Source organism: Artemia sp. Qi Xiang Cuo, chromosome 12 (assembly GCF_049724085.1).
Source record: "Artemia sp. Qi Xiang Cuo chromosome 12, ASM4972408v1, whole genome shotgun sequence".
NCBI classification, from domain to species: Eukaryota; Metazoa; Arthropoda; class Branchiopoda; order Anostraca; family Artemiidae; genus Artemia; species Artemia sp. Qi Xiang Cuo.
In genome coordinates, this window is record NC_142805.1 from 22,049,959 (window position 1) to 22,064,493 (window position 14,535).

A 14,535-nucleotide genomic window follows, 5' to 3' on the forward strand; every position below is an offset into this window, starting at 1 on the left:
TCCCAACATAATTGACCCATTCTCGAGAATTGCCATGGATATAGTTTGACCCCTATCTAAAAAGCTCAGCAGGTAATCGGTGGCTTCTAGTTCTTACTGACTATGTATCTAGATATCCTGAAGCTATACCACTGTGGTCAACAAAATCACCCATTATCGCAGATGAAGTTGCCAAGTTCGTCTGGCGTTATGGAATTCCCGACGAAAACTTGACAGATCAAGGAACTCAGTTCCTGTCTTCTGTCTTAAAGAAGTTGTACCAGGTACTGAATATAAAACCCATAAGTACAAGTCCTTACCACTTGGAGACGGATGGACAAACTGAAAGGTTCAACGCAAATATGCAAATACGTAGGGACATCAACTAACGACTGGTACAAGTTTATATCCTTCTTACTATTCGCATATCGAGAAACGAAAAAACTATGTCTGGGTTATAGCCCATTCGAGGTACTATACGGACGGAATCCTCGCGGGGTCCTGGACCTAATTCAAGAAGAGTGGGAAGATATGACGGGGGAAGACCCAATAATTATTGCAGAATATATTCGACAGATGCGCGTGCGATTATCGGAAATATGCGGTTTTGCCACAGAAACAAAAGCAACTGAGGCAGCAAAAATGGAGCGGTACTACGACCGAGCAACGAAGCCAAGAACCTTGTCAATCGGTGACAAAGTTCTACTTCTATTACCGGAAGGAAGTAATAGACTTAATTTCCGTTGGCAAGGACCATTCAAGGTGCTGTATATTATTTCACCATTCGACTATGAAATAAAGCTTGGAGGCTCAAGAAAAAGAAAGCAATCTATCAAATCAACCTCCTAAGGAAGTTTGAGGAAAGAGATGAGACACATAGTAATGAAGTTTTTGTCGCAACGGTCGATGAAGAAGAAGAAAACACAGTTTCCATTCAAACCTATGAAAAAGAGGAATATGAAGTAATGTCTGATATAAACCCTGTCTTGCCACATAATATGAGGGAAGAAATCCTAAATAAAATCATTGTCCAGAAAGAAGTTCTGTCAACGAGCCTCGGGACTACACATGTAAGACACAAAATACACACTGAAATCCATCATCCTATTCAAGTTCCACCGTATAGTGTGCCACAGTCTCAGATGGAAGTGCTCAAACAAGAACTGAAAAAATGTTACAAGATGGCATTATCGAACCTTCACATAGCGAGTGGTCGTCCCCTGTAGGTCTCGTGAAAAAAAGAACGGCGAATGGAGGGTTTACATTGACTATAGGCAAGTAAATGCTACAAATAAGTTTTATGCCTATCCCATACCGCTCATTGATCAAATATTGGTAAACTTCCAGACTTCCCAGTTCTTCTCGATTATAGACTGCCGAAAAGGATACTGGCAAGTCAAGATGGCAAGTAGTTCAATCGAGAAAACTGCATTTTCGACTCCATTTGGTCATTACCAGTTCCGTGTAATGCCATTTGGGCTGAAAGGCGCAGCCGCAAGTTTCCAGCGGATGATCAATGAAGTATTGAGAAAATACTCACATGCTCGAGCATACTTTGATGACATAATAGTTTTCAGCGACACTTTAGCAGAGCATTTGATACACCTGAGTGAAGCATTAAAACGTCTGAACGAGGCGAACCCAAAAATCAATACAAGGAAGAGTAGGTTTGGTTATACCAAAGTAGAATATTTGGGAAAGGTAAACACAGTTGGGAAAGGTACGATCAGTCCATTACTGAATAAAGTACAAGCAATCAAAGCATTCCAGCGCCCAGCCACCAAGAAAGCGCCGAGAACCTTCCTTGGAATGACCAATTATTATTCTGGGTTCATCAAGGGGTATTCCGGACTCAGAAGGGAACTCAGTGCACTAACCAGGAAACAAATACCTGACATTTTACCATGGGAGCCTAAACACAAAGTCTTGTTCGAAGACCTGAAATGCAGACTTATATCATACACAGATTTGTATCCTCCTGACTTTTCCAAGACTTTTTTGTTGCAAACCGATGCTTCCGACACAGCAATTAGAGCCACGCTGTCCCAGTCCAGTGATGGAGAGCATCAAATTTACTACCTGTCGAGAAAACTGCTGGACAGAGAGACTCGATATGCGAAGATCGAGAAGTAGTGTCTTGCAGTGGTTTGGGCCCTGTCATGAGTCCGCTACTACCTATATGGGTGACATTTTGAGGTAGGAACGGACCACAATCCCCTGGCATAGCTAAAATCTGTGACAGGCAGTAACCACCGCCTTGAAAGATGGGTTCTGTCTCTTCAAGAATTTAATTTCACAATCCGCGTAAAAACAAGAAAGTTAAATGATAACGCGGACGCCCTCTCACGCCTCTAAGTAGCAGGCGTTGCTCTGTATGTAAATATGTGTGTTAATATTATTCTTTTTTAGATGGCAGACGATGCAGAAATCATCCTGTTGGAAGACAGGGACGTTCAAATAGACGAGAAATTTGCTAAGCTTATCGGCATCGCCGAGGGTTTTTACGAGGACTTAGAGGACCTTCCAGAACTCGAGCCAATCGGGGAAGTATCCAGAGCCACCGGGGAGCTCCAACCAGCCGTATCGGCCGTGAACAACGCTACCGACATCCCATTTCTGACACAGCTGTCAGCTGTGCAGCTGTCCAGGGGCAGCTGTACGAAGGAAACAGCGCGAGTTCCTTGGAAAAATATTTGACTACACTCCTCCTGCTCCCCCTCTACCAACTGTAATGACTAACGAAATGGTTTTCACCAATAACGATGGCACAAGAATCATAATCCCTGAAGGAACAAAGCTATCGGATGATATGCTCACCAAGTTTAACGCAACACAAACCTTTGAAGCTTTACAAACTTCGAGGAAAGGGAGGAACTGTTATGTACCAATTAATGGCTTACGTGACCTTTCCAATGGGCTGAACTCAAATGTACGAATTAATGGCTTACGTGACCTGTCGCATGGGCTGACGTCACAGAAGAGTACACGCCGAGTGAAGAAGGAATAAATTGATAGTATATAAGCAAGTGTTGTAAATATCATAGTTAGTTAAATTCTGACTACGGATTAAAACAGTTCATAATTCCTTTTGACTTACTTTATAATAGTGGGCGAGAGAGGGGGATTAGTTGCCCTCTAATTACTTTGACTATTAAAAAGGGCACTAGCCATTTCAATTTCCACTCGAATAAACCCTTTTTGAAGTTTCTACGACAACGCTTTCTATACAATTCTTATATGCCGCCAGGGCATAACTTACAACCCTTGCCTTGAGGGCTGGGGGGGGGTTGTCATCCTTAAATACCTAATTTCAATGACTTTCAACTACGTTGAACAAAATGGCTATATAAAAATTTCGATTGGATGTGTTTGGAGAAAAGGAGAGCGTGAGAGAGGGGCTAGTTGTCCTCCAATCACTTTCGACTATTAAAATGGGTACTAGCCCTTTGAATTTCCAATCGAATAAACTATTTTTCAAGTTTCTGCGACAAAACTTTCAATAAAAACCTTATAAGCCCCCAGGGCATAACTTTTAACCCTTGCCCTGAGGGCTCTGAGGGGGAGGGCTTGTCACTTGCGTAATTCTAACTAAATTTGCAAAAAGGTATACCATTATCAAAACTCTGCTCTGAATGATCTTAATTGGTGATTGAATAATAGGGGTGAAACAGAGCTCAAGATTTATTTTAATTGGATTGTATGAAACTGCTAAAAGGCTTAAACTGCTTACCAGTTAAGTCCGAGGGGGTGGTAACTCTTACGCAATTTAATATAAATTTGGAATAACATCATTGATATCAATCTAAGGAAACGATTACTGTTGACAAGGTGATCATGGCACTTGACTTAGCTTTACTTCTTGGCTGTGTTCTGTATAATACACAAATACCAGTTGAGCAGTGATGCCAATATAAAATATGCGTTAGCATTGGGGTATGCTAAAAAGGTTGAAAGTAATAGAGTCATCGGTGTCAAAGATGACCTTGTGACTTGACCTAGCTTTACTTCTCGACTTTGTTCTGTATAATACACAAGTACCTTATGAGCATTGTTATCAATAGAAAATATGCTTTAACATTGTAGGATACTAGAAATTTGATACTAATAAAGATGTAGATGCCAAGAAGAGAATTTTAATAAAGAAATTCAGAACAATCCTTAAAATCCTTAGAAATCAACTAGTGAGATGATTATGGGTTTGAACAATCAAGGACCAAACCACCAATGACCCTAACCATCAAGGACCTTAACCTCCAAGGGTTCCCTATCCCCGACATCCAAGGGGCCCCTCCGTCCAACTTTTTGGTCTCCCCCCCCCCCGTTTTTTATACTTTTTTTGAATTCTTTTTTTAACTTTTTTGTATTTTTTTAACGTGTTAATTTTTTCCCCATTTTTTTATACGTCTTAGAACAACATGAAATATCCTTAAAACATAAAAAGTCCACATTTAATATTTTCGAAATAAAAATTGGAATGATATAAATATGTTAGTCGTGACTTTTACTATTAGAAAAATAATGTTTATAGTAGCACTTTTTTATTTTTTTCATGGACTGAATTTCTTGGACTGATATTAAAATGATATGAAATATTCTTGCGGCTGTACAAGTCGTAATCTATGCTTGCTCATAAACACAACGCTGCTTTCCCAGTGGTAGTCTATGGTCAGTTATCGACACTACGATGCTGAACTATTTGAGAACTAGAGTTATATAAATCGCGAACAGAGTAAATTTTGATTTGGATCAATGTTTTGAGTTACAATTATCTTTTTATTGTGACTGTGCTATTTGTAATAACCACTGTCTGGACTTCAGTAATTCGTATAAGAGTAATGCAGCAAATTTAGAAATCCTGGAAAATGAAATACAGGAGGTCAATCTGCAAGAAATGAGAAGAAGAATCTTTGATGAAATGGTGAGAAAAAGAGTAGGCTCATCAGTTTCTTCAGTGGAAAAGGTTGATCAATATCACAAGAAACAATAAAAAGAAATGACACCCTCTCCATTACAAGGAAGATCAGGAGCACAAGGAAGCTCTCGCAAATGGACGTTCAATATGTCTGAAGAGAAAGATCTAAAGAAGAGACATACACAATATGTATGTCTCTACAGAGGGCACTATCAAGAGAGAACACGTTGAATTATTTCATGGAGCAGATTCAGAATGTCCAAAGCTGCTCAATGATATTAATAATGTATAATAATATATTGATATATTAATATTCTACATGTCATTATTTCATTAAAAATATATTATGCATTACCTTGTTAGATGTTCATTATTTTTAGAGTATGCTAGCATATCAAACGTTTAGAATGTCTATTAAAAATTTGGAGATTAGGAAAAGGAATTGTCATACATCATATGTTGGATAGATAGATTAACATAGACAAAATCTAAGTGTCAGAATGAATAAATTCTTTATCAACATCTCTGGTCGGATAGCTCAGGATAAAATTGATAAAATCTAAGTATCAGAGCGAATAGATTCTTTATCAACATCCTTTGCCAGATATATCAGTTAACATTATCAAAACCTAAGTGTCAGAGTGATTAAATTCTATGTCAACATCTATTGTCAGATACACGGGATAACATTGTCAAAATCTAATAATCAGGGTGAATAAATTCATTATCAACTTCTTTCGTCTGATACATCAGATAACATCTAATACAAAATCTATATCTAAGTATAAGAGTGAATAAATTCTTTATCATCGTCTTTTATCAGATATGCCTTATAAAATCGAGAAAATCTAAGTATCAGAGTGAATAAATTCTCTATCAATGTCTTTTGACAGATACGTTTGATAACACTTACAAAATCTAAGTATCATAGTGAACAAATTCTTTATTAACATTCTTTTGTTGGATAAATCAGATAGCATTCACAAAATCTAAGTATCAGAGTGAATAAATTCTATATCATCGACCTTTGTCAGATTTGCCTCATAAAATTGAGAAAATCTAAGTATAAGAGTGGAAAAATTCTTTATCAATGTCTTTTGACATATACGTTTGATAACACTGACAAAATTAATGTATCCGACTGAACAAATTCTTTATTAACATTCTTTATCGATATCATTTGTCGGATACGTCGGATAAAATTGACAAAATCTATGTATTAGAATGAATAAATTCTTTATCAACATCCTTTGTTGGATAACTCGGGATAAAATTGATAAAATCTAAGTATTAGAGCGAATATATTCTTTATCAACATCCTTTGCCGGATATGTCGGTTAACATTATCAAAACCTAAGTGTCATAGTGATTATATTCTGTATCAGCATCTATTGTCAGATAAATGGGATAACATTGACAAAATCAAAGTATCAGAGTGAATAACTTTTGTCTAGCAGTATCTTTGTCAGATACGTCAGATAAAATTGACAAAATCTAAGTATCTTATTCAATAAATTCTTTATCAACTTGTTTTATATCATACATCAGATAAGATTCACAAAATCTTAGTGTCAGAGTGAATAATTTTTTTTTATCGATATCTTTTGTCAGACATATTGGATAAAATTGACAAAATCTCAGTATCAGAGTGATATTTAAGAAAGTGGTGTGCCGCTCTAAGTGAACCTAAATTAACCTAACTTTTTGCATGTATCTCTCACTATGACTGTGTGTCTGAGCGGGTGTGCTGCTATCTATAACCAGTCCAACCTAAATTCAAGGTAACGATGCATAAAGTCAAAATTTATAAAACTTAGAATGTATAAAGGTTATCTGATGTATCCGATAAAGACGTTGATAACGAATTTATTTACTCTTATTTACTTACATTATGTCAATTTTATCCGATGCATCTGACAAACCATTTTGATAAGGAATTTGCTCATTCTAATACATATATTTTGTCAATGTTATCCAACGCATCCGACAAATGTTGTCGATAAAAAAATCTTAATAAGGAATTTATTCACTCTGATACTTAGATTTTGTCAATGTTATTAGACGTATCTTCCAAAATACATTGATAACGAATTTATTCACTCTGGTACTTTAATTTTCACAATTTTATCAAACGTATCTGACAAATGACGATGATAATGCATTTATTCGCTGTGATGCTTAGATTTTGTGAATGTTATCCGATGTATCCAACAAAAGAAGTTGATAAACAATTTATTCACTCTGATACTTTTATTTTCACAATTTTGTCCGATATATCTGACAAAAGATGCTGATAAAGAATTTATTCAATCTTATACTTAGATTTTGTTAATTTTATCCGGATAACCGATGTATCCGGCACAGGATTTTGATTAAGAATTTATTCGCCCTGATACTTAGATTTTGTTAATTTTATCTGACAAATCCGACAAAAGACGTTGATTAAGAATTTATTCTTTCTGATACTTAGATTTTGTAAATTTTATACGATGTATCTGACAAAGATTTTAATAAAAAATTTATTCACTCTGATACTTAGATTTTCTCAGTGTTATCCCATGTATCCGTCAGTAGATGTTGATAAAGACTTTAATCACTCTGATACAGTCTGATACTTAGATTTTGTCAATGTTATCCAATCTATCCAACAATGGATGTCGATAAAGAATTTATTCTGTCTGATGCATAGGTTTTATCAATTGTTCCGATACATTTGATAAAAAACATTATGATAAAAATTATTCATTCTGATCCTTATATTTTGTTAATGTTATCCAATGTATCCGAGAAAGGATGTTAATAAAGAATTTATTCAGTCTGATACTAGGATTTTGTCAATTTTATCCGATGTACCTGACAAAAGATGTTGATAATGAATTTATTCACTCTGATACTTAGAATTTGTCAATTTTATCAGACGTATCCGACAAAAGATGTTGATAAAGAATGTTAATAAATAGTGTATTCACTCTGATACTTAGATTTTGACAATGTTATCAAACGTATCCGTCAAAGGACATTGATAAAGAGTTTATTCACTCTGATACTTAGATTTTCTCAATTTTATCAAGTATATCGGATAAAACACGATGATAAAGAATTTATTCACGCTGATACTTAGATTTTGTTAATGTTATCTGATGTTTCAGATAAAAGAAGTTGATAATGAATTTATTCACTCTGATACTTAGATTTTGACAATGTTATCCCGTGTATCTGACAGTAGATGTTGACACATAATTTAATCACTCTGACACTTAGGTTATGATAATTTTAACCGACATATCCGGCAAAGGATGTTGATAAAGAATTTATTATTATTATAATTATTTATTGGAAAACCCGTCATACAAAAAAGGAAAAGACGGAGCAATAAGCAAAACAACAAAAAAAAGCAATACACATAAACTTAGGAGTTATACATGTGGTTTGTAGTGACGAACCCTGGAGCTAAGATCTAAATCAGCACTTAGAACAAATTACACAAAACGAGAAAGAAAAAAACAATTATACACTGCTCTGTAGGTACGCGACATGTTTCTTTTCTTTTTATTAGGCTCCTAAATACTGAACAAACATAAATAATATGAACATCATTGCATCAAGCCGTAATTGGTAAAAAAAAAAACAAAAAAAAAAAAAACCAAACACTAATTACACTAAGCGCGAAAACAAACACAACAAATACATCTTAACTAATGGGTTAATACTGACGACCAGGGATGATTCAACTTCATTAAACGGGAATTATAAGCACGAATTTGATTTTCCACGGCTATAATGGGGTCAGAAATGCTGAATTTTCTAATCAGATAAGAATTGCGCGTCCAAGGGGGAAAACGTAAAAGATATTTTACGAACCGGAAGAAAACTGAACGAATTTTTGACTTGTCAGAATTTGTGAGCATTTTCCAAAACGGCGATATGTACAAATAATGTGGTAGAGCGACAGAGTTAAAAAGTTTCGAGAGAAGATGGCGGTTGAACCGTAACTTATTAGTTACAATAGAAGCATATGATAACCCAACTCTACGCTCAATGTGAGCAATTAATAGTTTTCGCGTGTGCATTACTGACGAACCAATGGGAAGACCGAGGTAGGTGATATGATCTACTGGCTTAATCCTACTATTTCCAAAAGGAATATCCCTAGGTGACGCTTGCTTCCAATTGAAGAATACAACTTCGGACTTTTCAGCATTGAACTGAAGACCTAGTTTCGCATACTCAGATTGTAGCGTTGCGAAAGTCTCGCTTATGCACTGGATAGTGCGGCTCACATTCAGAATGTCTTCTGCATGACATACGAGAGATAAATCAAGACCGGCAAAGATGAATGATGTGGGAACAGCTGACTGTGCATCAATAACTACATTATTGAAGAGTGAAGGGGAAGAAACAGCACCTTGACGGGTACCTTTTTCAACATTGAAAAAAATATAAAAGGTTGGTGCATAGACTTGAGAGACGTCAACTTTAGCTAATGGGTGAAGTATTAGGCGAACATTAAGACGATAATACATGTCTCGAAGGGCTCTGATATATGAGGGGCTCACTCCACGTTTTGCTGCATGGAGTAGCATAGCGGTGTGAATGAGAGAGTCGAACGCTTTACGAACATCATACCCAGCCAACACGAGAGTTTCACCTGATGCATCAGCATCGATCAATGCGTTCGCGACAACCGACAAAGCGTGGGCACAACCAAGACGTGGCTGGAATCCAAATTGGTTAGGTGGAACATAGCATTTTGCGTTCAGTTGGTCAATGAACAGAAGTTCAAAAAGCTTACAGAAGGTAGTAGCCACTGTTATAGGGCGGAAGGACGAGCACTGGGTTGCGAGTTTACCTTTCTTTTGAATTGGAGTGAGATCTCCGATTGAGAAAGAAGACGGTACAACTCCTTGGGTAACAATCATTTGCATCAAAAGAGTAATATTGTTTACCAGCAGCTCGCTTCCATGCTGAATGTGAAGAGCGCTTATTTTATCGATGCCAGAAGATTTCTTACGCTTTAGGCGTTGGATTGCTCACAGTACAGAATCAGCTGAAACAACAAAATTGTCGGTTGGACACCTAGACAGAAATTTATCAAGCTTATCTTCATATTCGGACTGTAGGGCGGCATCTGGTGGGGAGAATTCAGCAGAGAAGTATGAATTCCATTCGGAATCAGGAATAACTTGAGCAGTAGGTGGGCCCTAGGAGGATCTCTTGATACATTTCTCCAGAAGGAAGGTTGGGACAGAGATGCTTGCTGGGATGTCCCTTCAACTATCTGGTTCATGTGGATACATAGTTCTCTTGCAAACTTTCTTTTGGTAGAAAGACGAATGTTAGAAACCCAGCCAGAGCGAGGACGGTCGCACTGGAGCCACAAATGGTACCAAAATTCGGATTTTCTCCAAGCTTCAACTAGGCTCGGATTACTGGACCAGTGCTTTGTGACACCCCGACGTACACGTTTAAGAGGTATACTGACTTTTTCTGCGCATCGCAGAGCATGGCAAATTTGTGCAAGATATATATCTAGCAACATCCGTATTTCATTTGCATCAACTTGCGGATTTTCCATGAGCAGCTGGAACGGAACATGAATTTTATGAAGGACAGAATTAGTTACTGCAGCAAAAAGGTCATCTTGGATATTTTCCCAGTCCCTGTAAAATTGGGCGTGGGGCTGAAGTGGTTGTGTAGTGGGAGTAGACTGAGCAGAGGAACAATAAATAGATGCAGATATTGGAGGGTGGTCTGATAGTTGGAAATCAGTAACGACGTGAATAGGTGACACTTGGAGATTTATAGAAGAAACAGCATGGTCAAGGTTCGATACGTGACTTGAATGGTGTGTGTAAGTGTAATCAAGATCTTTCGGCAATATCCTAAGTGAATCGTCAAAAATACCAGACAAAATAGAAGTACGCAATAACGACGTGTCAGTGAAATTACAGTTAAAATCTCCTATAATAATACAACACTTACCTAACGGACGAATCTTTCAAAAGCAAGACTCAAGTTTCTCCCACCCAGAAGTAAATAAAAATTCCGATCGGTCATTGCGATAATCTGTTAGGAGATAGACGTTTACACTAAAATACTCTTTTACACGGATAGCAAGAAAAAAATCACACGAATCAAAAAGACTCGACCGGCACGAGGTCCTAACAAGCATCGCAATACCACCCGAGGGGCTGCCACTAGAAGCGGATCGCTTAGCGGGCACCGAATAGCTAGTAAAATTATTGTCAATTTTCAGAAGGCCTAAACTATGACTCGTCAAAAAATGCTCTTGCAAGCACAATACGTCACAATTCGAAAGCAAACCTTTTATCACAGGAATTTTGACTAAAAGTCCACCATTAATATTCCACGAAATCACAGCTTGCGTAGTAGTAGACACATCCATGTCATACCATGGGCTTTGCTAGTTGACTGTTGTTATTAGGACACTTTACACTGTAACAACTATGGCCAGTAACTTTACAATCTAGACAGACCATTTTTTCTGAACGCGGAGAGGCACTGTTTGAGGTGTGATCGCATGATCCACAGCGAGAGCAGAGGGCCCGATTAGAACATTGCAAGGCCAGAGGCCCAGTCTTATGACATGAGAAACAACGCTTTGGGAGATATACAAATGCTTGTGCAGAAAGCTTTTCGTAGCCAACTTTCACAGAAACTTTTAAGAACTGATCCAGGTTTTGTTTTGACTCAAAGTAGACCTTGAACACTCGGCACTTTCCGCACTGTGAAACTTTCACGCAATTTGGTACAAGAGATTTTACTTGATTCTCATCGTATTTGATCGGTACACCTTTCAGGATCCCTATAAACGGTGGGGATTTCACACTCACCGAGATGCCTGAGGTACTGTTTTTAGCATTCTTGGCAATTTTATTCGCTGCACGCTTTGACTTAACAGCAAGTTTCCATTCTGAAGCCGATTTTTTATGTTCACTTATTTCACCTGAGGCCTCAGGGCAAAGTTTATCGACGAAGTCCTTATGAGTATTAGGTGAGGTCAGGTTTGCAGGACAGTTTTTAAGTACAAGGGCAAACGTAGGAGCTGGGGCAGGGTTAATTGTTACGTTGGTATCAATTCTAGCTGGCCAAACAGGGCCTGAATGCGTCGCATTCTCTAAAAAGCCGTCAATTTCCCGAGAGAGTTCATTAACTTTCGAGACTAAAGTAGTCGAGACTGCCTCCCCTATTGTTGGGGTTTCAGAAGGTGAGAATATAACAAAAGTGGGAAGAGGCAAATTATTCTTTGCCGCCTGATTTAACTGTTTACAAATATCAAATACATTATCTTCATCCTTTGCATTTTTCTCACACCGGCTCTGAATATTCAGCTCTTTATAAAGAAACTCTTTAGCACTGATAATAGTACCATGATCAAAAAAACTTACAGCTTTTCCGATAATCAGATTAATTTTCGCACCATCAAGCATAGATCTCGTGACAAAGTTCAGTAATGGGTTTAAAATAATTTTCCTATTTTGATCGGTCATTGCGCAATCTAATTATCATAGCCAGGAACAGTCGAGTAAATTTAAACAAGAGAGAACAGTGTCCTGAAGGCGTTTCTTTACTCTAGCATCAGATCTTTACTTTAATCGTAGGTAAATTTCACTATTCAAGGACTTTGTATATATGTATCATAATATGAATGCACTCTAGAATCCGCTATTGAGAATTATTATAGATGACGCTATTTTGCTTCCAAACAAAGAGCATAAATTAGTAACAATGTTATAAGGCAACTCCAGTTAAATAAATCTATTCTTCAGCACAAATTATATGAGAAGAATTGAAAACTATGTTTTCTTACTGTTCCTGGGATCATATAATCCAAATCAAGCACAACCTTGGTTAAAGAATCAAACTATTTCCATATAAATTTGACTTATTTCAAACTTGGTATTTTATTTGCTTCCACTGATTAGAAATATACTGATACTTAGATTTTATTCGCTCTGATACTTAGATTATATCAATTTGATCCTGTGCTATCTGAACAGAGATGTTGATGAAGAATTTATTCATTCTGACACTTAGATTTTTTCTATGTTAACCTATATATCCAACATATGATGTATGATAATTCCTTTTCCTACTCTCCAATTCTGTAATAGACATTCTAAGCCTTTGATCTGCTAGATCAGAACATCACGAAATAATTGATCTGCTAGATCACGAGATAATGGCATGTAGAATGTTAATATAAAAAATATATTATTATACATTATTAATATTATTGAACAACTTTGGACATTCTGAATCTGCTCCTTAAAATAATTCATCGTGTTCTCTCTTGATAGTGCCCTCTGTAGAGATATTCATCTTGTCTATGTCTCTTCTTTAGATCTTTATTTTCTGTCATATCGAACCACCTTTTGTGAGAGCTTCCTTTAGCTCCTGATCTTCCTTGTAATGGAGAGGATGTCCTTTGTTTGTATTGTTTCTTGTGATATTGGTCACTCTCTTCCATTGCAGAAACTGATGAGCCTACCCTTTTTCTCACCATTTCATCAAAGATTATTCTTCTCATTTCTTGCAGATTGTCCTCTTCTTTTTCATTTCCATGATTTATAAATTTGCTACATTACTCTCATATGAAATACTGAAGTCATGATAGTGGCCATTACAAATAACACACTCACAATAAAAAGATATTTCTAACTCAACACTTTGATCCATGTTAAAATCTGCTATGTTGTTGATTGATGTAACTTTAGTTCTCAAATGGTAGAGCAGCGTACTAACATATTTATATAATTCCCATTTTTTATTTCGAAAATATTAAATATGAATTTATTATGTTTTAAGTATATTTTTTGTCATTCTAAGACACGTAAAAAAATTTAAAAAAAATTCACATTAAAAAAATAAAAAAAAGTTAAAAATAAAAAATTTGGGGGGGGGTCAAAAAGTTGGAGGGAGGGGGTCCCTTGGAAGTTGGGGATAGAGGAATCTTGGAAGCTAAGGTTCCTTGCTGGTTAGGGTCATTGGTGGTTGCGGTCCTTGACGGTTCATACCCATAGTCATCTCACTACTTGATTTCTAAGGATTTCTAAGGATTGTTCTGAATTTCTTTATTAAAATTTTTTTCTTGGCATCTACATCTTTATTAGTATCAACTTTTTAGTATACTACAATGTTAAGGCCTATGATATATTGACAACACTGCTCAACAGTTACTTGTGTTTCATACAGAACACATTCGAGAAGTAAAGCTAAGTCAAGTCACAAGGTCATCTTGACACCGATGACTCTATTACTTTAAACTTTTTAGCATATCCCAATGCTAAAGCATATTTTGTATTGGCAACACTGCTCAAATTGTAGTTATGTATTATACAGAACACAGCCAAGAAGTAAAGCTAAGTCAAGTGCCATGATCACCTTGTCAACAGTAATCGTTTCCGTAGATTGATACTAATGATGCTATTCCAAATTAATATTAGATTACGTAAGAGTTACCACCACCATCCCCCCTCGGACTTACTTTAACTGGTAAGCAGTTTAACCCTTTTAGCACTTTCATAAAATCCAATGGAACTTTTTGATATCCCTAATACCGTACAAAATCATTAAACCTAACTATGAAACTATTACACGCTCAGCTTGGCTGTTAACCAGCT

At 36.6% G+C, this 14,535-nt stretch overlaps 1 protein-coding gene across 1 annotated transcript in view; it reads right to left on the reverse strand.

Moving 5' to 3' along the window:
* The window catches only part of ninaC (STKc_myosinIII_N_like and MYSc_Myo21 domain-containing protein ninaC), a 386,065-nt gene that overhangs the window by 8,636 nt on the left and 362,894 nt on the right, over positions 1-14,535 (reverse strand). The window lies entirely within an intron of this gene.